Genomic DNA, 26155 nt, shown 5'->3' on the forward strand with positions numbered 1-26155 from the left:
TATTTTCTTTATTTGTATATTTTATATTTATACCAATTCTATGAACGCTTTGATCTACCGAAATATAATATCGAACTGGTTAGTGCTATACTGCGAGTAGCGAATAGCGAATATCGAGTAGCGAATAGCGAGTAGCGGGTAGCGAATGGCGAATAGCGGGTGGGATGAGAAGCCATACCATTATGATCCAGGCCTGCGCTCCGGGAAGTGAGCGAACTGCGAATGGAATGGGATATGGGACACTTTAATTCCCGTATCTAAAATTGACTTTCCCCATATATTTATTCCGATTTAAATATAATACGAATGTTGCTACGCGAGTTTCCATTTTGAAATGTTTGATTCGAGTGAATTTGTGTAAATGTTTGCGATCGTCGATTCAATTTTCAATTTTTAATACCATTTATGATTAGATTATCCCTCGTGTTCCCAACACAGATTGAAATAAAACATTTTCTTTTAGCTAAAAGAAACAAAAATCCACTAGATTTATACTATCCACTGACACTTCGTGATGGAATTGCATTTTTGATATATTATTAGATTAAAACCAATATTTTTAGCTTTTCCACTTTTTTTTATTTGACCAGCGACCGGGTTTCGTCGTTACCGACATCATCAGACTGGTGATGATGTCGGTAACGACGAAACCCGGTCGCTGGTCAAATAGCACTGCGTCAAATAACCAGTCTGATGATGCCAGTAACGACGAAACCCGGTCGCTGGTCAAATAAATAAAAAAGTGGAAAAGCTAAAAATATTGGTTTTAATCTAATAATATATTTAAAATCCACTAAATGATCTATAAACCTTGTACATAATTATATCCAATTCAATTCAAACCCTTATCCTCACCCCAATGGTGCATAGGGCACTGCATCATATAAACGCAGTGCTATCTTGATCGTTAACACACGAAGGAAAGGTGATCAGCCCTCCGCTTCAGGTACCAGTCCAGGATAATATTGAATAAATATTAGAGTGAAAAAATCACTTATATTTATTTGACCCCCCCTGGGAATCGAACCCGGGACCTCCAGAACGGTAGCTGAACGTGCTGACCATTACACTACGGAGGCGGACATTTTTTTTGTACATAATAAGTAAGGTAAATAATAAACGCAACTCCCGTCCAAAAGAAAGTACCTTTTTATGATTGATTATACACAAAACTGTCGGGCCGGCAGAACGGGGGCGGCTGGAGGCGTTTGAGATGTGGTGCTACAGACGCATGTTGGGGATTCATCGGTCGGAACATGTAGGGAACAACGAGGTATTATTTCGTTATATATAATTTTTCATAAGTGTTAGTTTAGAATCACCGAGGAAAGAACAGTAAAACAATTTTTTAAGAAAAATATTTGTGTTTTGATTATTTACACAAATATTTCAATTTCATATAATTTCTGTGAGCCTAAGCTTCTCATTATAAGAAATCGGTATCAAATTGTGGTAGAGTGGGTTCGAACCGAAAAACTCTGACTCGAGAGTCCGCGGCACTAAGGGACCACAACCCGACAAATTCTTGAGACGAATGTTGTTGGAAATACTAGCAGAGGAATTCCGAGGAAAACTTGACATGATGAAGTATGTCAGATACTTGAAGGTGGTCAGGTTAGGAGTCGGAATAATCGACGTATATGTATGAGGAGATACATGAATGTGGACGAGGCGAATAATGTTTGCAAAGACAGAGCGGTGTGGCGCTCTATTCTATCTGCCTACCCATGCGGGCAAAACGGGGTTATAGACAGGCAGTTAGTTTAATAATTATAATATAATATATTACTAACGATAAAAGGTGTATTTAGATGGTTTGGGCATGTGATTCGAACGAGTTAAGAAAGCATAGTAGAACAAATTTATCAGGCAAATGTGATTGGTAATAGAAGCAGAGGAAGACTGAGCAAAACTTGGCATGATCAAGTTTTTTAAAATAAGTAGTCAGATGCATTAATGTGGAAGAGGCGAATATTGTGTGTAAAGACATATTGGTGTAGCGTGCTATTCTCTATGCCTACCCCTGCGGGGAAGCGACGTGATGGCTAATTAGTTAGTTTGTTAGTTATATTACAAACGCATGTTTTGTTACAAAAATTGATACATTTAAATGACCCTTTCGGTAGTCGGCTGTCCAAATTTAAAACACAGTAAGGGACATTTTTTTTGCATTTTTGGACTAAGTAGAGTCTACTTAGTCCATAAATGCAAAAAAAAACGTACTACAAAAAAATGTCCCTTACTGTGTTTTAAATTTGGACAACCGTAGTGTTTTTATATCCAAAACGAAACAGCCTAATTATTTTTAGAGTTTAATCTCGCGAGATGAGTTCCTTTGGCAAAGGTTAGCGCACTGTATTTATCAAAGGAAAGCTCTCCTTTTGAGGGTGGGATACAAACCTTTCAACTTTCCATGTGATTCTCTCTACTTATGTTTTCGGCTTATTCTACCACATCTCTCTCTCTCTCTCTCTCTCTCTTTCTCTGTGTGCTCACCTCACGCGAATGCCACACTAAGAGGCACATCTCCCTTATCTCATTATATTGTTTCTACCTTAAATTTCGCAATTGTCGCAATTTTAGTTTTTGTGTACTCGATCCCGTATCTGAACTCGATTTATCTATTTATTGTAACTGCAGACAGTTGGTAGAATTCCATATTGAATTGTTGGGTAATATATCCAAAATTAAACAAGGTTTATTGGATTTGAATTCTACATTTATTTATGTATATGTTAATTCATGAAGCGTTTCGTATTATTAAGACATTATCAAACACAAATCCAATAAACCTTGTTTAATTTTGGATATATTACCCAAAAATTCGATTTAACTATCTTCTTCTTCTCCTTCTTTATGAGCCCTCTGACCTCCACTGCTGGGATATAGGCCTCTTCCCCTTCATTCTATTTCCTCCGGTTGGGTGCTGCTTGCAGCCAGTTTTCACCCCCCACAGCGACAATATCGTCAGACCATCTCTTTTGGGGTCTTCCGACACCTCTTTTGCTCTCCCAAAGTCTCCATCGTAGAATTCTTGGGGTCCTGTCTTGCTATATGTCCTGCCCACTGCCATTTGAGTTTTATCACGCGATCCATGATGTCCTCTGAAATTTATCTATATTCCACTTAAAATATATAATATTATATGTATGTTATTTATTGTTTTGGCATTCACTTTGTGGTAAGATATGATAAAATTGTAAAAGAAAAACACTTGTTTTTTACCACTTGAGTTTATTTTATTATAACGACTAGTTTCAGTTTATATTTAGACCTAAAGATGGAAGCATAACTTCCGAAACTAGTCGTTATAATAAAATAAAGTCAAGGGATAAAAAACAAATGTTTTTCTTTCAATTTTATCATGTCTTACCACAAAGTGAATGCCGAAACAGTAAATAAAATATGCGTTTTATATATATATTTTTTAGATGTTAGTTGCATTTGGTGTTTACCTTGCTTATTTTACTAGGTTTATAGATCATTAAGTGGATTTTTGTTTATTCTAGCTAAAAACCTGTTTTATTTTAATCAGTGTTGGGAATAGGAAGGATAAACTGGTGGAGCCAATCAGGAACCTATTGATCTTTGAATAGAAACTTGGGGTGGAAAAAAAAAGAAAATAGTAAAAATAATATGTGAAAAAAGAAACAATAGTAAAATAAAACATAACTGTAGAACCAAATTATGATTATTTAAGTTATATTAGAAAAATAACCCATTAATACTTTTAGGATTACATCGAAGAAAACGTTTTGTAATTTTATGTAGATGTCGTACTATATAAATTTTGACTTTGCTCAAAATAGAACATAGAAATGGAATATTCGAAGTTTGTTCGATATTATAATACGTAAAAGACCAAAAATGGATGTAGGTTATGCTCGTTCACCTTGAATTAACGAAATGTTAGCTGAAAATGCCAAAAGCAACAGTAACTCGCCATAAATAGATATCCAAATAAAGTTGTGAAGGCCTAGAGCCTAGAGCCTAGAGTCTAGAGCGTGGTAATAAATACAATACCGAATTGTTATGCCAGCAATAAACTTGTCTTTACATTTTGACATCTATACATGACTTTTGTCCGCCTCCGTAGTGTTATGGTCAGCATGCTCGGCTACCGTTCTGGAGGTCCCGGGTTCGATTCCCAGGGGGGGGTTAATAAATATAAGTGATTTTTTCACTCTAATATTTATTCAATATTACACTGGACTGGTACCTAAAGTGGAGGGCTGATCACCTTTCCTTCATGTGTAATCGATCGAGATAACACTGCGTTTATATAAAGCAGTGCCCTATGCACCATTGGGGTGCGGTAAGGGTTTTTATTATACATGAAAAAGAATATGGAAGTCTGTTATTAACTATTTGTTATTTTATTTTATTTTATGTTTAAGACTTTTTGTTTCTCTATTGGCGTATTCATTAGTGTATTTTTATATTAGACACTGTATATATGTATTAATCGTTTTAAAGGCATAAGCCGTTTAATAAATAAATAAATAAATATTGGGATTAGATCGCACAACGCAATTTACGTTCTACGTTTCCTTATTCTTGCTCTTACTTCGAAGCGAACAATAGTTAATATCATCCCCACACACCCTTGCAGACACAGAGACTGTACTCATAGAGGTACATATGTAAGAACGAAGACTAAATCCTTCTGATCCTACTGCAAACTCTTTGAAAGGTTTTGCGAAATCCCATACATGCAGTACATGTAATATCTAAAAAATTTCACTACATTTTTGGGTGTGTTGAAATCCTTGTTCACAAATCCTCTTAGGAGATATTTTTACATTTCCACATCTCAACATAGATGAAGAAGAATATGGAAGTCTGGGTATTTACAGGACTTATTACCTGTCGCAGGCTGGTTAAGTGATAATTTTACACATGTGTAACGTTCACCATTCTAGCCATGATTGACAATCACACTACTCAATTTTTTGAACTCTTACATAGTATATCATAAATCACATGAGAGTTGACGTGCGAGTTCACTGTGTGGTTGGTTTAGAAATATTTTATTTAGTCGAGACCGTTTAATTTAGATGTATACCAGATTCTTACCGGATTATTTCACATACTGGGAAACATCCAAAAACATGGATTTCAATTTTAGGCAGCTTATAATTTGACCAGTTATTTTATTCACAAATAGATCATAAGCCCTGTAAATACTTAGACTCCCATATTCTTCTTCACCTTTATTGAGATGTCAGAATGCATAATCTGTACGTTTAATGAATGTATTAATAAAATAAGCTTAACCAAAATATAAACCACACCTACCACAATTGAAATTTAAGCAGTGTGGTTGTCAATCATGGGTATAATTTTAAATGCCACACGTGTGTGAAGTGATCACTTCGGCTGTCCAATCTTAAAACATTTTTTTTTGTAGTACGTTTTTTTTTAGAGACTTTTGGACTAAGTAGAATCTACTTAGTCCAAAAATGCAAAAAAAACTTACTGCAAAAAAAATGTCCCTTACTGTGTTTTGAGTTTGGACAGCCGACTTATCCAATGCATTCTTCTTTATCTATGTTGAGATGTCAATATAAATAGCTCCAAAGTGGACAAACCCGGATTTGTGAACAAAGATTTGAACTCACTCAAAATATTGTAAATATTTGTATGATAAATTTTTCGCTTGTGTGTTATTGACAAAATATGTGTAGCTAAAGTTCTTAACCCTTAATTTCCGTTCGTCTCAGTATGGTAACCTCAGTAGATGATAGCCATAAAGGCTCACCCTCAAGACGGCTTAAATATGGCGATTCCTCCATAATAAAAGTCAGGGCAACGGCCTGAGAGCAAATTGATTTATCCCCACCGTAAAACATAGTATCCGAGCCTCCGCCATCATCCGGCATTTAGCGTAACTACGTCATATATTTCCTCGCTAAGCGTAACTACGTCATAGTTCCCCGCCATTACGGTCTACGCGTCATAGTTCTCCGCCATTACGGTCTGCGCGAAAGCGGAGAAGTGCATTTACGTTATGGGCGGAACCATAATATTATTATAGCTGCACTCGATGCACTTTGACTTCTTGAATATCCTCGTGAATCTATCTCGAACGTTGGAATGATTAAATTACGTGGACCCAGGATAAACTGAACGATTTTGTGGCTGCAAAGATGATTTTCCCTCGGATAATTTTTTTATCAAACGTTTAACAACGTCAACGTCATTCGTTCCACATGAACAAATCATCTAAAATTATTTTTTTGACATCTCAACATTGATGCAGAAGAATATGGAAGTCTGGGCATTTACGGGGCTTACGACAGTCATAGGCTGGTTTATGTGATCACTTTACACACGTGCAACATTTACCAATTCTACCCATGATTCACAACCGCACTACTCAAATTCTTAGAAGTACTATATATATATATATATATATATATATATATATATATATATATATATATATATATATATATATATATATATATATATATATATGATCCAATGATTAAATAACGTGAACTTGATAAACTTGAGGTGAAAACATAAGTCCGCTTCCGTAGTGTAATGGTCAGCTCGCTTGGCTAACGTACTGGAAGTCTCGGGTTCGATTCCCAGTGGGGGGGGGTCCAAATAAATATCAGTGATTTTTCACTTAAATATTTATTCAATCTTTCCTTCGTGTGTTAACCATCAAGATAACATTGCGTTTATATGATGCAGTGCCCTATGCACCATTTGGTGCGGATAACGAAAGAATTGTAGAAGAGTAATACCGAGGAAAATTTGGCATTGTCAAGTATTTTAAATGCTTGACAGCGGTCAAGTCAGGAGCCGAATAATCGGGGGTATATATGAGGAGATTGTTTAAGCGTATGGTTACTGTACCTTAGCCTGTTGATACCATATTTTTTAAAAATGAAAAATGTGTGAATAAATCGTGAAATCTAATATAAGTGTGTTTTTGTTACAGAATCATAGAACTTCTCTTCCCGTCGAACAAAAGGTAAAATTTCTCTAAAATTATATCTGTATAAAAACTTTATTGAAAGACGCATAAATTTACAATACTAGTACACTTTAGGCGTGCCTAATTTACATATGAGTATAGGTATGCAACCCGAGCGCCTTTGACATTACTGTTTTTCTCTTTTTCATTCTTACTATTTCTCTTCCATTTTCTTTCCCACATAGCAGTAATATAGTTCCCATCAAATATAATTCTCTCCTCGATTCTAAACCGCAAGACTGTTATCTTTTACATCACATAATTAATGATTACGTTAACTCTGCATTGATTCGATGCATTCCCCGAGGACGAGGAGAGCTGACCCCGACAGTCTACAATGACGATAAGTTGGTATGGAGCCAGGAAGAAAAAGATGATGTAAAGAAACGTAGCTACTCGTATTTTCTTCCCCTAGACATTAGCAGATGTAATGAAAACGGTGTTATTTTTTTCCTCTTAGCAAGTTGACTTCTAGTGACTACCCGCAATATTCTCGGGACACGACACATGTGAGGGGATGAATTACAAGGGTCGCTTGGGGGGGGCACTAAATTATATCGTTCTCACTTTTACATCCGTTATACCGTTATAACTGCGACATATTTTCTTTATTATTATTAACTCGGAAATATCATTCTTATTATGTAATGCTGTAAAGTATGCCTACCTTTTTCTCTTCAAAAGATTTTCTTCTTGACATTTTAGCTTGTAACAAATTGGATAAAAATATATGAGTTCGATCATCATCCATTGTATGCTATTCTCGTCTAGTCGAAATCATTATATTCTCATATGTTACCGATGTTCCGAACCCATGTGTCAAAAAACCCTAAGAGAACGTAACCGCTTTCGTTACATGACGAGTTTCCAATTATGTACGTGACATAATTAATCTTTGCAAAAATGTTTTAACCATAATTATTTTTTTACCATCATCATTTTATCATTTATTTACCCGTTTTTAATTCCTGATTCGTACTATATATAAAAAAAATCTTTCAATACGTGGAACATTGAGAGACATCACATAAAATAACATATCGCTCACTCGTTTCAACAACGTCATATATATCAAAAAACTTGATTTTTCAGGAGATCGTTTTTAAAGTTTAAGAATACAATAAAATGTAATAAAAATAAATATCAAGCCACTTATTGAACTTTTTATTTCTTCTGCAACAGGTCTTTTTAGGCAAAACCTGAATGTTTTTTCTCCATTTGAAAAATATTTCGTAAATATTAAAAAATAATTAAACAAAATCTTTTCTTCAAAATGCAAAAACAACACTTTCTGCCCTGTATCGGGTAAATGTTAAGTTAAAAATATGCCGCTTTTACTGGGATATAGTACATTTTTTGGGCATTTTGAAAACATGCACAACTGAAAATTTACGCTTTTTGATATATGATGTTTTTGAAAGGAGTGAGCGATATATCAGCTGACTATGGAATGACAGGACACGAAAATATTTTTATACTTTTTGTTTTATTTTACATCGTTTGTAACAATTTCTCTTCACAAACCACATGTTCAGAAATTTTGTCATTTATGTGGAAGTTTTAATTTTATGCTCAAGTTGCAAGTTAAAAATAATTTTATATTACAAGACTCAAAATATTCGTGTTGTCCAGTAAAACAAAGAAACGACACTTAAGTTTATCAAGCCTTTCTCAAAATTGACGACGCCATCTTGTTTTTTTTTGTCGCACACTGTTTTATCGACGGAACACTTTAAATTTTTAAAAAAAGTACAGGAAAACATTTCAAAACAAAACAAAAATCGGATGTGTTCAACACTTTGTGTTGTTTTGTGTGTAAATAGTGCTATGGTAGTGAAGGGAAGTATTGTTTGCATGCTGTGGTAGTGATTGTCCTGACGAAGAGACGGGCACGTCTCGAAACCGGTAGACATAAAAATCTCGGTGAGTGGTTATATACTAATATTATTAACATTTTTGCAAACTAATAAATAAGGAAAACATTTCTTCATTTAAACTGGTCGATTTTCATCCAGTGGGCAGTTTCTTTCAATCAATCTTTATTTTTTCTAATCATTCTTTTATTTACGATGCTTGTTTACACGGAAATGTAACGAAATATGTCACGTAACGGAAATATGTCCAACACCTTGTCAAAAACATTCCCCTTTCTTTTGCCAGTTCACCCCAAACGAGTGATGACGAAACTTTATCGATTCCAAAAGTTTTTGACGCTATTATGATCTTATTGGACCCGGAAGTGTCGAACAAACGCGTCCAATAACTAATTGTCAGTGTGAAACTAGTACCTCGGGTTTTTTTGGAAAATATAAGAAAAATACTCTATGGCAGTATTTTTCTTCTATTTCGCATAGAGTCTATGCTATAAAACAACAACCATATGGTTTTTCCATTCTTTTAACTGACCAGCGACCGGGTTTCATCGTTACTGATGTTATCAGACTAGTGAGAGGCTAGACAAAATTATATGAAACTCTTTTTCGAATTATTTCACATACTACGAATTTTTGAGTGTGTCTTCTTCCATTTTCCCAACTCAGTCACTTTCTTCATCCATGTAGAGGTAGATATCAATAAATTCTGGATAATTGTATTTCTCAGATTATGATAAATTCGTATGTGAATAAAGGTTTTCGGTATTTTTCGTGACGAAATTATGACAGCGAATATATGTAAATCCAACTAAATTTTAGATAATAAAATGACAAGTACAAACTTTTTTCCACTTTAATTTTATAGACCAGAGACCGAGTTTTATCGTTACTGACATCTTCAGATTGGTAGGGGGCTAGAAGAAATTCTATGTTATATTCACAGAAATGCAGGGGTTAAAAACCATTATTAATAAAAAAAATCCAACAAAATTAATTTAAGTAGCGTATTTATTATAATCATACTTCAATATAACATATGGTTAGGGTTTTAAGCAGGATTTTATATAAATTTTAGTACCGTAGAACTGGGCTACTTGAACTTAAATGTGTTACTTGAGCCCATTACAAAAAAGAGATTTAAATCTGTATTTGTTCTACAATAATGAACGTATCGTGACAATAAGTGTCACCTGTCAGGGAATCGATGAATCATGTCGATACGTTCATTATTGTAGACCAAATACTGATCTAAATATTTTTTTGTACTGGGCTCAAGTAACACATTAAAGTTCATGTAGCCCCGTTCTACGGTATATAAAAGGATTTTTGAAATTATATTCAAATTCTTCTTAAAACCCTTATATTATTATATACACTACTTAAATTCGTTCAATTTGAATTCAACTCAGAAAAATTATATAGGTAAAATCATGGTTTTCAACCTCTACCTTGTTGTGTATATGTATAAGATAAAATTTTGTCCAGCCTCCCACCAGTGAAAACTGGTGGGATGTCGGTAACTACGAAACCCGCTCACTGTTCAAATAAATTAAAAGTGGAAAAAACTACATACTTATTTGCTTTTATATTATATAAAATGCAGTTCCACTAAGAAATGTCAGTGCAAAACTCAAATCTAATAAATAGTTTATGCTCTGTGTGCATCCTTCGCTTCTGGCACCGTAAATACTGGAATGTAAATTTTTGCTGGATACGTGGTTTGTATGTGGAAACACGCATACGCGGCAGTCTGCAGTCGTGCCAAACTCGCGCAGTGCACTCGTATATTTTGCATTTTATTGCAGCGACGCGCAGTTTTACTGTGATGTCATAAAGTAACCTCTAAGCGTTTTAAATACATGTATCCAATTTTGACTCTCTGCTAGTTTCAACTTTCACTGAAGGGTGAACTCTCAAATATACAAAGTCAGTACGCGACAGGCTGCGCGTATTGTCCGCGCACATTTTTTTTCAACATATATTGGAATTTCGCAAATAAATATATATATATATATATATATACAGTATCTACTCAATGAATTAGGGCCACGCAGAATTTCGCGCATTTTCTCAATTCAAACAGGAAAAACTCAGAGAAAACCTTGAATAAAACAACATTGAATTTTATTTACACATGAACACTTTATTACGCTTAAATTATGCATATATTTTCATATAAATATAGATAGTATTTAGTATTTCCACCTTTGGCAGAAATAACTGCCTCAATTCTTTTTGGCATACTTAAAATGCACTGTTTTATCATTTTTTTATTTCTTCGTCTTCTGACCAAATTTTTTGAATATTTTTTTTAGACAGTCTACTGTCGGATTTGGAAATGAGTATACCTTATTTTTTAACATGCTCCATACGTTTTCTATAGGATTAAGGTCCGGAGAATTTCCAGGCCAGGGGAGCAAAGGCAGATTTTTGTTAGACAAAAATTTTATTATTGATTTAGCCCGGTGGCAAGGTGCCCCATCCTGCATGAAGGTGTATGGACCTTCTGTTGGGTCGAGTGTATGGTAGAAGGGCAATAAAATTCGTTCGAGGACCTGATTATAGGAATTTTGGTTCATTGTTCCTTCCACGAAAAACAACGGCCCAGGTAAATTGTTAATAATACATGACCATATCATTGTTGCAGGGGGGTGTTTGATAACTTTTACCACACAGGCCTCATTGGTGTTCTCCTGACGAATCGACGGCTCTCTGTCACGGCTTCTAACCGGCACTCATCACTAAAGATGACCTGAAAAATAATGAAAATTTAAGTTTAATTCAAATATATAAGTTTATTTACTAAAATGATATGTTGAAAATTCAATTTAAATAAATACCTTTTTCCAATCATCTACCGAGTAATTTCGATGTAGCCTGGCCCATTTTAATCGATCCGCTTTCATTCGTGGTGTCAATTTTGGTACTTTTACAGGGCGCCTGCATTTCAGATTTATTTCGTAAAGACGTCGCCTCAGTGTTGATACCGATATATTTATACCCTCTTCTTCCAATTTTATTTTTAACGTTTTTGCTGATGCACTACGGTTTTCTAAGGCACTTTGAACGATTTTTCGATCAGTCCTCGGTGTTGTTTTTCTAATCCTACGACAGTTCTTTCGCCGATTGCTGGTGGCGGGTGACTGATTTTTTATTGATTTTGAAATTCTGTCCACTGTTTGACGAGAAACGTTTTCTTTTTTTGAAATTTCTCTATTAGATAGTATTCCTAATTTCAGTAGCACTATAACACTAGACTTTTTTTCCTCAGAAATGTCTTTACTTTTTCCCATTTTGCCCTTTTCAAAAAAAACACTTGTGCTTACAAAAAATTTTTATACTTTATGAACTAAAATTAAAAATTAAGTTTTTTTCACAAGACACGATAACTATATAACCTCTCTGAACAAAACAACAACCAGAACTCAAGAAACTTCACTAATAAATGAGATAGGACTATTTTTTGAACTTTCAACTATCTGTCTACCTGTGCTAATTAGGGACCTTTCTCAGAAAAAGGGTTTGAAATTTTGTAAAGGCTTAAATAATCCAGGTATATTTTACATATTATTGAAGGTAATATACATGATATTAGATGTCAATAGAAAACTTAAAGTATTTATGTAAAATAAATATAATAATCCAAAAGATTTCAGAGTATTCAAAAAAATAATGGGTGGCCCTAATTCATTGAGTAGATACTGTATATATATATATATTTTATTTTTTTTTATTTTTTTCAATCGTTACCTTTCAAATAACTATGTTCTTTTCAAAATGATATATTTATTTTGAAAAAAAATAATAAACTGGCGGTTCGCAACGGAGTGCTGGTACCGACGCTGATGTATGGAAGCGAAACAAATGTGTGAGTAATCGTTGTATGACAGAATTAAAAATGAAGAAATTAGAAAAAATGTATGTCTGAACTATCGATAATTAAAAACATTCAAAAATGTTCTTTGAGGTAGTATGGACGTGTGGAGCGAATGTATAACGAGAGAATGACTAAGAAATTGCCTTTGGCGAATGTGAACGGGAGAACAGGACGAGGACGGCCGAAAAAGACTTTGCACGATCAATCAGAACCTAAAATCTGGTGGTGTCAAAATCCTACGTAATCGGAGGGCATGTATGAGTAGATGTATAGATGTGAAGGAAGCTACGAGTGTATGTCGGGACAGAAGAGTGTAGCGTTCCATCCTCTCTGCCTACCCCTGCAGTGAAACGGTGTGATGGTAATAATAGTAGTTTTATAAATTGAGAATGTATTTTTTTTTTGTAAGTTTTCCTTCCTACATATTTCATTTTATACCATAAGCTTTTACTCCCAGCCTCACACACACAAACACACACATACACACTCACACACACTCACACACACCCACCCTCTCTTCTCTTTTCTCTCGTAATATATAATAATATTCATATAATATAGGTGGAATTATTTAATTGCCCTTTATCATTGTCGATCTAACGATTTTTTGTATTTTTTATGTGCAAGCTGTTTAATTCGAGAGAGTTAATTTTGTCCACCTACTTAGTGTAATGGTCAGCACGCTCGGCTACCGTTCTGGAGATCCCGGGTTCGATTCCCAGGGGGGGTCAAATAAATATTAGTGATTTTTTCACACTAATATTTATTCAATATTACCCTGGATTCGTGCCTGAAGCGGAGGGCTGATCACCTTTCCTTCATGTGTTAAAGATCAAGATAACACTGCGTTTATATGATGCAGTGCCCTATGCACCATTGGGATGCGGATAAGGGTTAGAGAAAGGAAGAAAGTATAATTCTGAAACAAATAAAATAAAATAAATAAAACGCCGGGTCAGTGACACACTGATTCTAAATGTCACTTTAGACACGCCTTCCTATCCGACTACTACTACTACTACTACTACCATCACGCCGTTTCCCCGCAGGGGTAGGCAGAGAGGATGGAACGCCACACTCTTCTGTCCTGACATACACTCCTAGCCTCCTTCACATCCATACATCTAGTCATACATGCCCTCCGATTACGCAGACTTTTGACACCGCCAGATTTTAGGTTCTGATTGATCTGATCGTGCCAAGTCTTTTTCGGTCGTCCACGTTCTGTTTTCCCTCTCACATTCGCCACATATATTTTCTTATCCGACTATCATTATTAAATTATCGGCTGTAGTTTATCCGTTGTCCCACTATACAGCAGTGTAGTCCGTGCAAGGGCGGACTGCTTTGTTTTGAGATTCAGTAGATCCTTCCTGCTTCGGCGTTGTACCTGTTCCTGTGACGTCACGTAGCCGGCGCGTGAGGGGTTAGGCAGACAGGCCAAGGAACTTGCTTCCCTCAGTGCCAGACAGTCGAACTGTTGTTCCCTTCGCTTCCCAGAAATCTCCTCCCCTACATGTTCCCCCGTTGTTTCGCGATTCCACAATGCAATACATCCCTCGCACGTTGTTCTTCTGCCGTCTTTTTGTAAATTGAGTTGTATGAAACGAATTTATATTGATTTTCCGGCACGCGAAGATTTTTAAATCCTTCTTTTGATGCAGTTGGAACGGATTTCAACGCTATTTGTACAGTGTATTATCTCCCCTATAACACCAGTGGATATTGAATATGTATTTTTTTTCTTCATGCAAATACAACGTTTTTTATGCTTTATTATTAAAAAAAAACTTTACATCATTTTGAGTGTGTCCAAATACATTTTCACAAAATCTGGATTATCTCCGATTACGGGAGTTATTTTCATATTATTTTTTGACATCTAAAATTATCTGGTCAAATTATCATATATTTTCTGGCGTTTCTCTTGTGTGTGATTATAATCCAGGATTCGGACTTCACATACTAATAAAAGAGTTTCTGCTCAATAAAAAGCCTTTTTCATATCACCAATAGATGTCTCTAGTGAAGTTCTAGTGATTCGAGAACAATGATTCGAAATTTATTCATATATATAGAACTTCCAAGAATTTGAGTAGTGTGGTTGTCAATAATGGGTAGAATTGGTGAATGTTACACGTGTGTAAAGTGATCACTTAAACCAACCTATGACTGTCGTCAGCCCCGTAAATTCCCAGACTTCCATATTCTTCTTCATCTTTGATGAGATGTCAAAAAATATTAAAAAAACTTTATCACGCCGCTTCTCTGCAAAGTTAGGCAGAGAGAATAGAACGTAATATTGAAGAGAATAGTTCACCTCTTCCGCATTCATGCATGTCCTCATACATATCCGCCGATTATTCCAACTCCTGATCTGACCAATTTCAAGTTTTTGAAATCTGTCCAAACCATCTCAACACACTTTTGTTTTTTGATAATGGTTATCTCAGCCTTGCATTTTTCCCTTATATCACAAATCGAACATCTATCGTACATTACTTTGCCGCGAATTCGTATGAGAGATCGCATTTTGACTGCATTCTATTCAAAAAGTGATCTCTCGGATTAATGTACGGCAAAGTGTATATCCTGTTACGGACTTTTAATGTTGTTTTGATTTGTACGATTATAAATACTTGATTAAGTGGTTTGAACGTCTCGTTCCTTTATTGATTTTGAATCCTTCAAAATGCTTCAAAATCCTTCCCTTTCATTTGAGAATATGAAAATTTACCTGAACATTAATAAATCATATACCATTTGTGATATGAGTAGTCCACGTGCAAACCACTTTATGTTCAAAAATTTAGTTTTTTAGCATATGGCGAAAGCCGGTAGAATATTAAATCTTCTACTAATTTGGGCTTTTGTGAGTGTTTTTTAAACGTGAACTATCGATCGGCATAGCGAGTTTTGCAAGAGTATTAATTTTTCTATTCTATTTTTTTAATTTCATTAATTGATTCGGCATTCACTTTGTGGTAAAACCTATCCATTTCAAATTTGAATTTTACTTAGCAAATACCACTATTTCTTAAAATCTACTGTGACACGTGTTTCGATGCATTCCGCGTCATTTTCAAACTAAGTAAAACATTTTTACGATGTTTAAAATGATGCGGAATGCATGGAAACACATGTCACAGTAGATTTTAAGAAATATTAGTATTTACTAAGTAAAATTTGCATTTTTAACGTGGTTTGCAAGTGGACTACTCATATGACCTGATATGACTCCTAACTATTTTCCGGCATATTGACGTATCATATTTCATTTCACCTCCCTTAACCCCCTTTTCTCCCACTGTTCTTTATCTCGGGACGTGATACTATTACTTTCGTGGGATCTTCCATTTTCTGAATTATTACGTATGTCATGTCGGAGTGTCAATTTATAAAACGAGTTTGAAGATTTATAACGTTTTTATTTATAAAAAAATATATATCGCTCACTCCTTTCAACAACGTCAAATATCAAAAATCGTCAGTTCTCAGTTGTGCATGTTTTCGGAATCCCCAGAAAATGTACTATATCCCAGCAAAAGCTTCACATTTTTAACTTAATATTTACCCGCTACAGGGCAGAAAGTGTTGTTTTTGCATTTTGAAGAAAATGTTTATGTTACTCTCCTTGGGAATCGAACCCAGGACCTGCAGCACGGTAGCTAAACACGCTAACCATTACACCACGGAGGCGGACAGATACATATATAGATCAAACTCGAAACTTAACATGTAAAAAATAACTCCTAATTGGAGATAATCCAGATTTGTGTACAAGTATTTGGACACGCTCAAAATGTTGTAAATAAAGCTTTAACGAAAATTCAACAGATGTCACTATAAACGTTAAATTTAGTCCACTGGTTGCTAGTTGGTAAGATAACTTAACCCATTTCAGTTGTTGTAGCCAATAGAATCGTGAGACGCCTATCAACCAATTCGTCTAGAATGCACAGGTCATTAAATTCACTCTTATGAAATAATGATTGTCCTGACGAAGAGACAGTACGTGCTAGAAATCTGATTTTAAAAAAATCATGCTTGAATCATATTTTGAATTTGAAACAGGTTTTCACACGGAAAAACTTCTTTTTCTTACCTTTATGTTATTCTAATTTCCGCCTCGGCCTCTCGGGGCGGCCGGAAACTTCACCCGTAACTCTCGAACTTTGGATTTCTTTAACTTTATCATCGCCATTTTCGCCAACTTTTCCGCTGGATTATTTTCATTGAATCAATATCTTTACTCGATTATGCCGTACTTTACGGTAAGCGTTTTCGAAGAAATATTTTATATAAGCCACGTGACGCTATATAATTCCACTGTTGCGAGTGTGTTATCGTTTCATTCATAAATTCCTACATTTTATTATGATTTAAACTAAGTAATTTACGAATCAAACACGCCGCTTACTCGCAGGGGTAGGCAGAGAGAATAGAACACCACACCATTTTTCATTGCAAACAATCTTTTCCTTTACCCACATTTATGTATCTCCTCATCCATACCCGCCGATTATTTCGACTCCTGACCTTACCACTTTTAAGTATTCCACATACCTTCATGCCAAGTTTTTCTCGGTCTTCCTCCTTCAAACTACATTCGCCTCATTAATTTGTTTTACCGTTCTTTCCTCGCTCATTCGTTCTACGTGTCCAAACCATCTCAACACATCTCTTTTAATTTTATCGATAATGCTCATATTATTTTTTGACATCTCATCAAAGATGAAGAAGAATATGGAAGTCTGGGCATTTACGGGGCTGACGACCGTCATCGGCTGGTTTAAGTGATCACTTTACACACGTGTAACATTCACCAATTCTACCCATTATTGACAACCTTGTAATGCTCATCTTAATATTGCATTCTTTCCTTATTTCAACATTAATCAAATCTATCATACATCCTTTGCCGCACATTCGTCTTTTTTCACAATTCTTAAATTGTCTTTCGGGATCTTGAAGGATCGCATTTCGATGCAGTCTACTTTTATCCTTCTTTTCCCAACTCCATGCTTCACTTCCATGCATTAGAGTTGGAACCAGGACTCCGTTGGGTACTGTCATATTTATTTATTGACGGCATTACTGTCTTTTACAAAAATAACATAGAAATTACAAATGAAGATAGATTACATAGAAAATAATAATAAATGACATAAAGTAAAAATAAAAATAATGAAAAAAGATAAGTAAGTATAAGTAATAAAAAAATGCAAAACTTGGTGAAAAAAGTGAAAAAAATTGGTACAAATTAGGGAAGCTAATAATCGAAATAAAATTCAAACCAAGAGATCCAAAAAGTGCTTTTAAATTTTGACTTAAAGATGTTTATTGATGTACTAAAAATGTCAACCAATGTCATTGCCATATCTCAGAATTCTCGGAATAGGAGAGAACATATCGCTCACTCCTTTCAACAACGTCATATATAAAAAAAAAACTTGATTTTTCAGGAGAAAGTTTAAAAATATAATCAAATGTATTAAAAAAATCATTTATTGAACTTTTTACTGTGCAACCGATCTTTTTACGTAAAACCTGAAGGTTTTTTCTCCATTTGAAAAATATTTAGTTTATAAAAAAAATTAAACAATACCTTTTCTTCAAAATGTAAAAACAAAACTTTCAGCCTTGTAGCGGGTATATATTAAGTTAAAAATATGCCGCTTTTGCTGGGATGTAGTACATTTTCTTTGCACAACTGAAAATAGTCGATTTTTGGTATATGACTTTGTTGAAAGGAGTGAGCGATATGGTAGTTAGTTTTCGAATGGCTACACTGAAAAATATTATACAGTCGTGTGTGCCGGGTCGGTATTTTAAAATGAATGAGTGATATAATATAAAATAAAATGTTTTCTCGTTAAGTTTTTCATAACCATCCCCTTTCGACTAACCGCTGCCTTATGAAGCTTAGTCTAAACGGATCGAGACAATTCGCTCGTTAGAACGTATTTTCATTAGACCCGTCCCGGCGAGAGCCGTGAAATTCCCGGACCGTTTATCTTCCCGCGCCGGGAACTTTGCCGAATTATAATTCTTCCCGGAATGTTGCCATATTTTTACGTGATGAAATTTCCATCGTAACCGCCCCTACGTGCTGCGTGTCGCTAATATTCTCGAACGATAATGTCGAATGGACGATTGTCGTCACTACGTGGGCCTGAAAATGATTTTAATGTTTTTTTTGTATTTATATATTTTTTATTTCATCAATTTATTCGGCAGGCACGGTATTTAAAAATGCGGAATTCATCGAAACACGTGTCACAATATATTTTTAGAAATAGTGGTATATACCAAGTAACAGTTATTAGTAAACTATTTTTTTTAATTAATGTTTTACTTAGTAAATACCATTATTTCTTCAAATCAGTAGATTGTAGTAGATTTCATAGTAGTGACACGTGTTTCGATGCATTCCGCATCATTTTCAAACACCGTATGCGGAATGCATTTCAAACAGATGCAGAATGCATCGAAACACGTGTCACAGTAGATTTTAAGAAATAGTGGTATTTACTAAGTAAATCATTAATTAAAAATGGATAGAATTTACCACAAAGAGCTGAATCAATTATTGTATTTTTTTGTTCACATTTTCATTCTCATTGTTTTATGGTACGTGCATTCATTTTTATTTGGATAGCGACGTTTTCGTGAGAATTCACTTCAAAGGGTGGTTTACAATATACAGCAATTTTGATATTTATAATGACATTACCAAATATTTATTTTAAATCAATATATAAAGTATAATTTGTAATACTGATAATATTTATTTATATATATTCACGAACACACACATTCATATAAACATACACATACATTTCTATTATATTTAGTAATAAAAATCTAATTACATCGCCATGGAAGAAAATCAGTGAAATGTTCAGTAGAAAACTGAAAAATTAATTAATGCAGCTTGCTGCATTAATTAATTTTTGTTAATGCAGCAAGCTGCATTAATTAATTGCTCGTTCTTGTTGATGAATAACTGCAAATAATGGAGTTTTGTACATATACCTATATTATTAAATTTCAATGTTTTACTTATATTTTCATGTGGGTCTAAGCGACGAGCGCCTTGAAAATGGGCACTAATGCATATTACATTGGAAACCAAAATACGGGTCATTGATTTGAAGTCCGCGACACTACCACGGGCCATTGGGCGGAAGGAATTCCATCAAAAAATTTCAATACAAATTTGAATATAACCTCAAATTATTTGTTATTATTAGTATTGTCTCAGTTGGGCAACCTCGAAAATGTTTTCTTTTCCAATGCGACATTTCGCACAGAACTTACCGCAATACGGCGGACCAGCGGTCGCAAACTTGTTAGCAAAAAAGCCAAATTTGCACGTTACAACGATAATTTTTTTTCTTGAGACCGTAATCTGTTTGCAATTCTAGTACACCTTAATTTTAATTTTAAACCTTAATTAAATTACGGGGACATTCAATAAAACTTGATTTCACACGTAACAAGAATTTTATTCATTGATAAAAATCATCTAAAAGTAAGGTATCCATGAGAACACTACTCATTGCGAATAATGTCCTCGCATCTACTTTGAAGTTTTGACCAAATCAGGTTTGTATGTCGTTATTTTTAACATGTTTCCAGGTTCTCATCAATAAGACAATTTCTCAGTTTGATTTTAATAAGGTTCATGTTGAATTTTTTATTACAACATGCGTTGAGTAGGTCCAAATACTCGTTCAAAAAGGGTTTCTGCCAAATAAAAGTTTTTCTCAATCTAACATATCGCTCACTCCTTTCAAGAACTTCATAAATCAAAAAACTTGATTTTTCAGGAGAACGTTATGAAAGTTTAATAATATAACATAATAATAATAACCATATCCGCTCCCTAGGTGGAGCATATGGAGTCCACAAACTGTCTCCAGGCTTTTCTGTCTGTATATAACATAATGTATTAAAAATAAATATCAAGCCACTTATTGAACTTTTTACTATGCCACAGATCTTTTTAGGTAAAACCTGAAGGTTTTTTCTCCATTTGAAAAATATTTAGTTTATTTAAAAAAATAATAAAACAATACCTTTTCTTCAAAATGCAAAAACAACATTTTCTGCCCTGTAGCGGGTAAATATTAACTTTAAAATATGCCTCTTATGCTTAGATATAGTACATTTTCTGGGCATTCCGAAAACATGCACAACTGAAAATTGTCGATTTTTGATTTATGACGTTCTTGAAAGGAGTGAGCGATATGTAGATGGCTTTTGTGTTCTCATATGTACTGTGTCATGATTAATTTGAAGGCATTGATTAATCTATCTAGAAGGAGGAGAAGGAAAATTTGAATATTGTGGTTGTCAATTATGGGTAGAATGGTGAATATTGCACACGTGTAAAATGATCACTTAACTAGCATATGACAGCCCTGTTAATACCCAGAATTCCATATTTTTCTTTATCTTTATGATATATTTATGATGTCTAAATGAAAAAAGACTCTTCGCATAAATACGTAAAGTCGAAGAGATTTTCTGCGGATATTTGTGCCGGAGCCACACTTTGCCGACCCATGCGCAGACTATACAATAACACGCTCGGTATACTTGCTCGTCATTCCAAGTTAGTTTCCTCTGTGAAATCACTTCTCTGGTCACAGGTGCGCAGTTTTCTATTACGGAGTACAATTTCGTACCAACATGACACCACCAAGCCTTCTCCGTACTGAGCGCTATTTCTTAATAGTACACTTGGAATTTTCAGTTTTGTGGGGAAAAAAAATCAATTGCATCAAGAGAGAACTTGCACTTTACGTCGCAAAAACTCATTCAGGTATTTCCCTTAATTACATGCTAAAAATATACAAAATATAATCTTCTTCCTGACTCCATCCCATCTTATCGTCTCTGTAGACTGTTGGGATCAGCTCTCCTCGTCCTCAGGTTGTAGGTCCTTCTATCATATACAAAGTCACCTAGGCCATACCTTCGAATCGTGTTATCTTTCTGTTACATTCATGATTTTTTCCTCTCGATGTCTTTCGAGAAAGATCCATAAATATGTAAATAATAAATGCAACTTCTATCTATAATAAAACAAAACACAAAATAAGCCGGGTTTTAAAATGCTACTTCATTGAATTCTAATGCCGTAAGGAAATTCGCCACCCACGCTTAAGGATTACTCAAATATTTAGTTAGTAATTTGGTTACATACGTTATATGTTCACATTTACCATTTTGTTAGTTTTTCGACCCTGTTTAGTATGGATGTTACATGTACCTGCTAGCCTGTTGTTTGTTTCATTTCAAACACAAACCCAACCAACGCACAGTGCGTTATTTTGGCAATCTAGGGGTACTTTATTATTACGCTTAAAATATACCGGTTTTAGTAGGTTTTTGGATACTATCACTTATAAAATACATGATTGAGTGAACATTTTGTATTTATCTTATAGTATTTCTAGAAAGATATGATAAAATGGGTATTAAAACAACTTTCATGCTTTATGAAAAGAGGTCACAGTTAAATGTGTTTGTATTACACTTAAATGTTTTGGCAGATATTAATATTATTTAAATATTTGTTGTAGATGCATATATGCATAAAACGTCATCACCAATGTTTGTAAAAGAAAGGTATATTTTCGTATATGAGGCCAGGAATTATTTGAAAATGGAGAATATTCAAGTTATGTTTTATTCAGAATCACTATTATTTAAATATTCTTCTGATTCATTAAACTCATATTTTAAGTTTTGTTTGAATAGATAAACATGATCACATGGCATCGGATACTTTACCGTCTATCATACAAAATTCATCGTAAGCTTCACGTGCATTTTTATTTCATTCACAAGTATTTTTGTTGGAGAAAGTGTCGTAATTTCATTAATTTTTTTTCTTTCATCAACTTCTGTAGTCATTGTGTTCACCGTTTCTTTAATAAAAACCAATTAAACCAGAGTGCCAATATCTAGTCGACAATGGTGCACGATTTTGCCAAATATATTTTTTGTTGTGTTTAACAGTTCCACTATAAGTATACATATTTGTATTGACATCATAGTAATACTAAACAATTTTTGTCTGTATGATGGTCTTCTGAAAATTTTGTCGGTACCTATTTTATCGGCACCATGACAGACACACTTTAGAATTTTATTTTAACTAATGTTTTTCGAGTAAGAAAGAGTTTCAAGCACTTCTTCTTGAACCTTGGATAATCGCGCCCTAGTATGATCGTTAAGTGACTAAAGCGGAATTTCAGCTGAAATTTCGTTGATGGTGATTGCTGGAGAATTTCACAGATTCTTTCGCTTAGTAAGGTGGATATTGTTTCCTATTTATATCTATCATTTGTTGCCTTATGATGTCATACTGATGGGTTTTTAGATTATTTTATAGGTAGTGCTTAATCCGCAGATAATTCGGCTTATTTTTTATTGAAATATTTTTTCATTGTTAGGAAGGCAGAAGATAACTCTCTGATGAAGGCGGCAGAATCTCTTTTTCCAGTTTTTCTCAGTTTGATTACTGTGGCCAAGGACAACTCTTGTTGGGTTGTTAATTTAACATGATTTTGTATTTTTCGTTTTTTGACCTTCGATGCACACGATTCAAAAACCTTTCAAGGCCTACAAGGCTTACAAATTGAGCTACTTTTCAAAGTACTTGATAGAACTTGAGTAAAAACATTAGAAAACATAAGATTTCCTTGAATAATCTATAAAGAATTTGAACTCAAGAATTGTTTTCGAGATCTACCCGATTTATTCCACTTTTGCCCAATTTTTTGACAAACACTTCTGATTTTTGTTTTAAAACTAGTCAAAATCTTAAATAACACTGAAAGCATATTAAATTGCTCCAAAATATATGCAATTATGGCTTCAACTCTCACGCGTTTCGAATCTACGACCCATATGTCAAAAATAGCCTGACGAGAAATTTACGTAGTCATTCTGAAATTGAGAAAAAAATGTATGGGTATGGCAAATTAAGCAAAAAGTTATTATATATGCTAATAAGAATATAAGTTAAGCTTTTATAAAAATACTGTTATAGTACGGTATTTTAGGGTATGGCATACTAAAAGCCTAGTTATAATTGGAATAAACCAATTATAATTTATATTTACGAGCTATAAGTTCAACAAGACTTTGCAGGCTAATGAAATAATATTTACTCAAATAAAAACACGTACAGTATACCTTGATAAATTAATACTATAAAAATATAAACAAATATTACACATACATAACACAAATTTATAATATGATGACTCAAGCGACTGATGCGCATTCGTTTAAAACCGCTCACCCCCAACGGCGCGCTGAAGCTCGGGTTTCCGATACGATTATGTATTTTTCGGAATGACTTAATTTAAAAATAATTAAACAGTTTTGTAAAATGGTTTGTTTTCTATTGGAATAAAATATTTTTTTCAAAATATAAGCCATCGAAAAAATAATAAAGTTCCGCTAGATTGCCAATATAACGCACCGTGCAACGCCTGGGAGGTTTATTTATGTATGCAAAATCAACCGAATCGGGTTGAGCTTTTAACCAATTTCCCGACGCAAATGTGAAAAAATGGCCAAAATAAGTGGTGTTTTGAGCGCGGATTTGCATGTTGCCGCCGCTCCCCGCTCGTGTATTTTTAATTTTCTCTCACTCCTTCTCATCCCTCGGGTGACGACATGGTTTCGCATTTTTGTATCCGCTGTTTATAAATTTATTAATTGATACTGCTCTGGTTTGCTTGTTTATTGTCGCCAGATGTAATTTTTTTATATTTTTCGACACGCAAATGTTTTCGGGTGTATGTTAATTATTACGGAGGCGGCTGTCTGCCTCCGTGGTGTAATGGTTGGCGTGTTTAGCTACCGTGCTGGGGGTCTCGGGTTCGATTCCCAGGGGGGGGGGTGAAATTAAATATTAGTTATTTTATACTTTAATATTTACTTCAATATTTATTGTCCGCCTCCGTAGTGTAATGGTCAGCACGCTCGGCTACCGTTCTGGGGTTCCCGGGTTCGATTCCCAAGGGGGGTAAAATAAATATAAGTGATTTTTTCACTGTAATATTTATTCAATATTACCATGGACTGGTACCTGAAGCGGAGGGCTGATCACCTTTCCTTCATGTGTAAACGATTAAGATAACACTGCGTTAATATGACACAGTGCCCTATGCACCATTGGGGTGCGGATAAGGGTTTTATTATTATTATTATATTTATTTAATACTACCCTGGACTGGCCACTAAAGCGCACGAGTTGTCACTGCGTCAATACGATGCAGTGCCCTATGCACCATTGGATGCGGATAAAGGTTAGGGAGAGAGAGAGAGAGAGAGTTAATTATTATTTTTATTATTTTATTATTTAAACTTCATGGACAGAAAAGAAATATGTACTATGAAATATTGGCTGGCTTATTGCCAAGAACCAATATCTTCCAACCAACTAAAAACAGACTAGTGATATTGGTTAATACTTTTGATACCATATATAGCTGTTTAAAATTAGAGGATAGATAGTGCTTGAACATAAAGTAAAAATGAGTAAGAAAAAGAAACATAAATTACCGCTTGCTGCATTAATAATTACATTGCTGCTGTATTAATTAAGCATCTACTTTATATTATATTAATTATGTATAAAAATTTGTCCGCCTCCGTAGTGTAATGGTCAGCACGCTCGGCTACCGTTCTGAAGGTCCCGGGTTCGATTCCCAAGGAGAGTAAAATAAATATAAGTGATTTTTTCACTGTAATATTTATTCAATATTACCCTGAAGCGGAAGTCTGATCACCTTTCCTTCATGTGTAAACGATCAAGATAACACTGCGTTTATATGACGCAGTGCCCTATGCACCATTGGGTGTGGATAAGGGTTTTTTAAATTTTAATTAATGAAAATTACAAAATAATGATTATAAGGAAGGCAAAGGAATAAGGGAGTTAAGGGAAGGAGGTAGAGGAAAAAACTAAGGGATTGATGGATAAGAGGTTTGATGGACAGTTAGGATTTTAATGGTAGATATGTCTCTTAAAAGTTATCAGAGAAGGTGGATTTTAATCAGTTGTTTCGATAATTAAATTTGAATGTATTAATAATTAAATTTACCCAGGACAGTCGGGAAAGTCACGTGTAGATAATACTTATTCATATATATAGGTGCAAAAGTAGACGTGGATCAATTATTCTGAGAAAAGCGACCGGCATCGGCAGGTTGAAAGAAGCCATTAGTCGTATCGATTTTCATACGCTCGAAGGGGAAGGGTTGTCGGCCAAGGTTACAACACAATAGGAAATCCGCCGAGTATACCTTGCCTCGGCTGTGTAAGAAAACTCGAATGTTTTAAACTCCGTCATTACTCGGGTCGTAAAAGGTCCATTC

General features: G+C 34.5%; 1 protein-coding gene across 4 annotated transcripts in view; it reads left to right on the forward strand.

Annotated features, from left to right (window-relative positions):
* Positions 1-26155, forward strand: part of bsk (mitogen-activated protein kinase dJNK) — a 192706-nt gene that overhangs the window by 86469 nt on the left and 80082 nt on the right. For all 4 annotated transcript variants that reach the window (XM_088260369.1, XM_088260367.1, XM_088260368.1 and 1 more), the window contains one exon: positions 6956-6988. The gene's annotated coding sequence lies outside the window, so the exon portion shown is untranslated. The remainder of the gene's footprint in view (positions 1-6955; positions 6989-26155) is intronic.

The sequence above is a fragment of the Brachycentrus maculatus genome, unplaced genomic scaffold (assembly GCF_059751285.1).
Source record: "Brachycentrus maculatus isolate JH-2025_06_01 unplaced genomic scaffold, ASM5975128v1 h1tg000134l, whole genome shotgun sequence".
Taxonomy (NCBI): domain Eukaryota; kingdom Metazoa; phylum Arthropoda; class Insecta; order Trichoptera; family Brachycentridae; genus Brachycentrus; species Brachycentrus maculatus.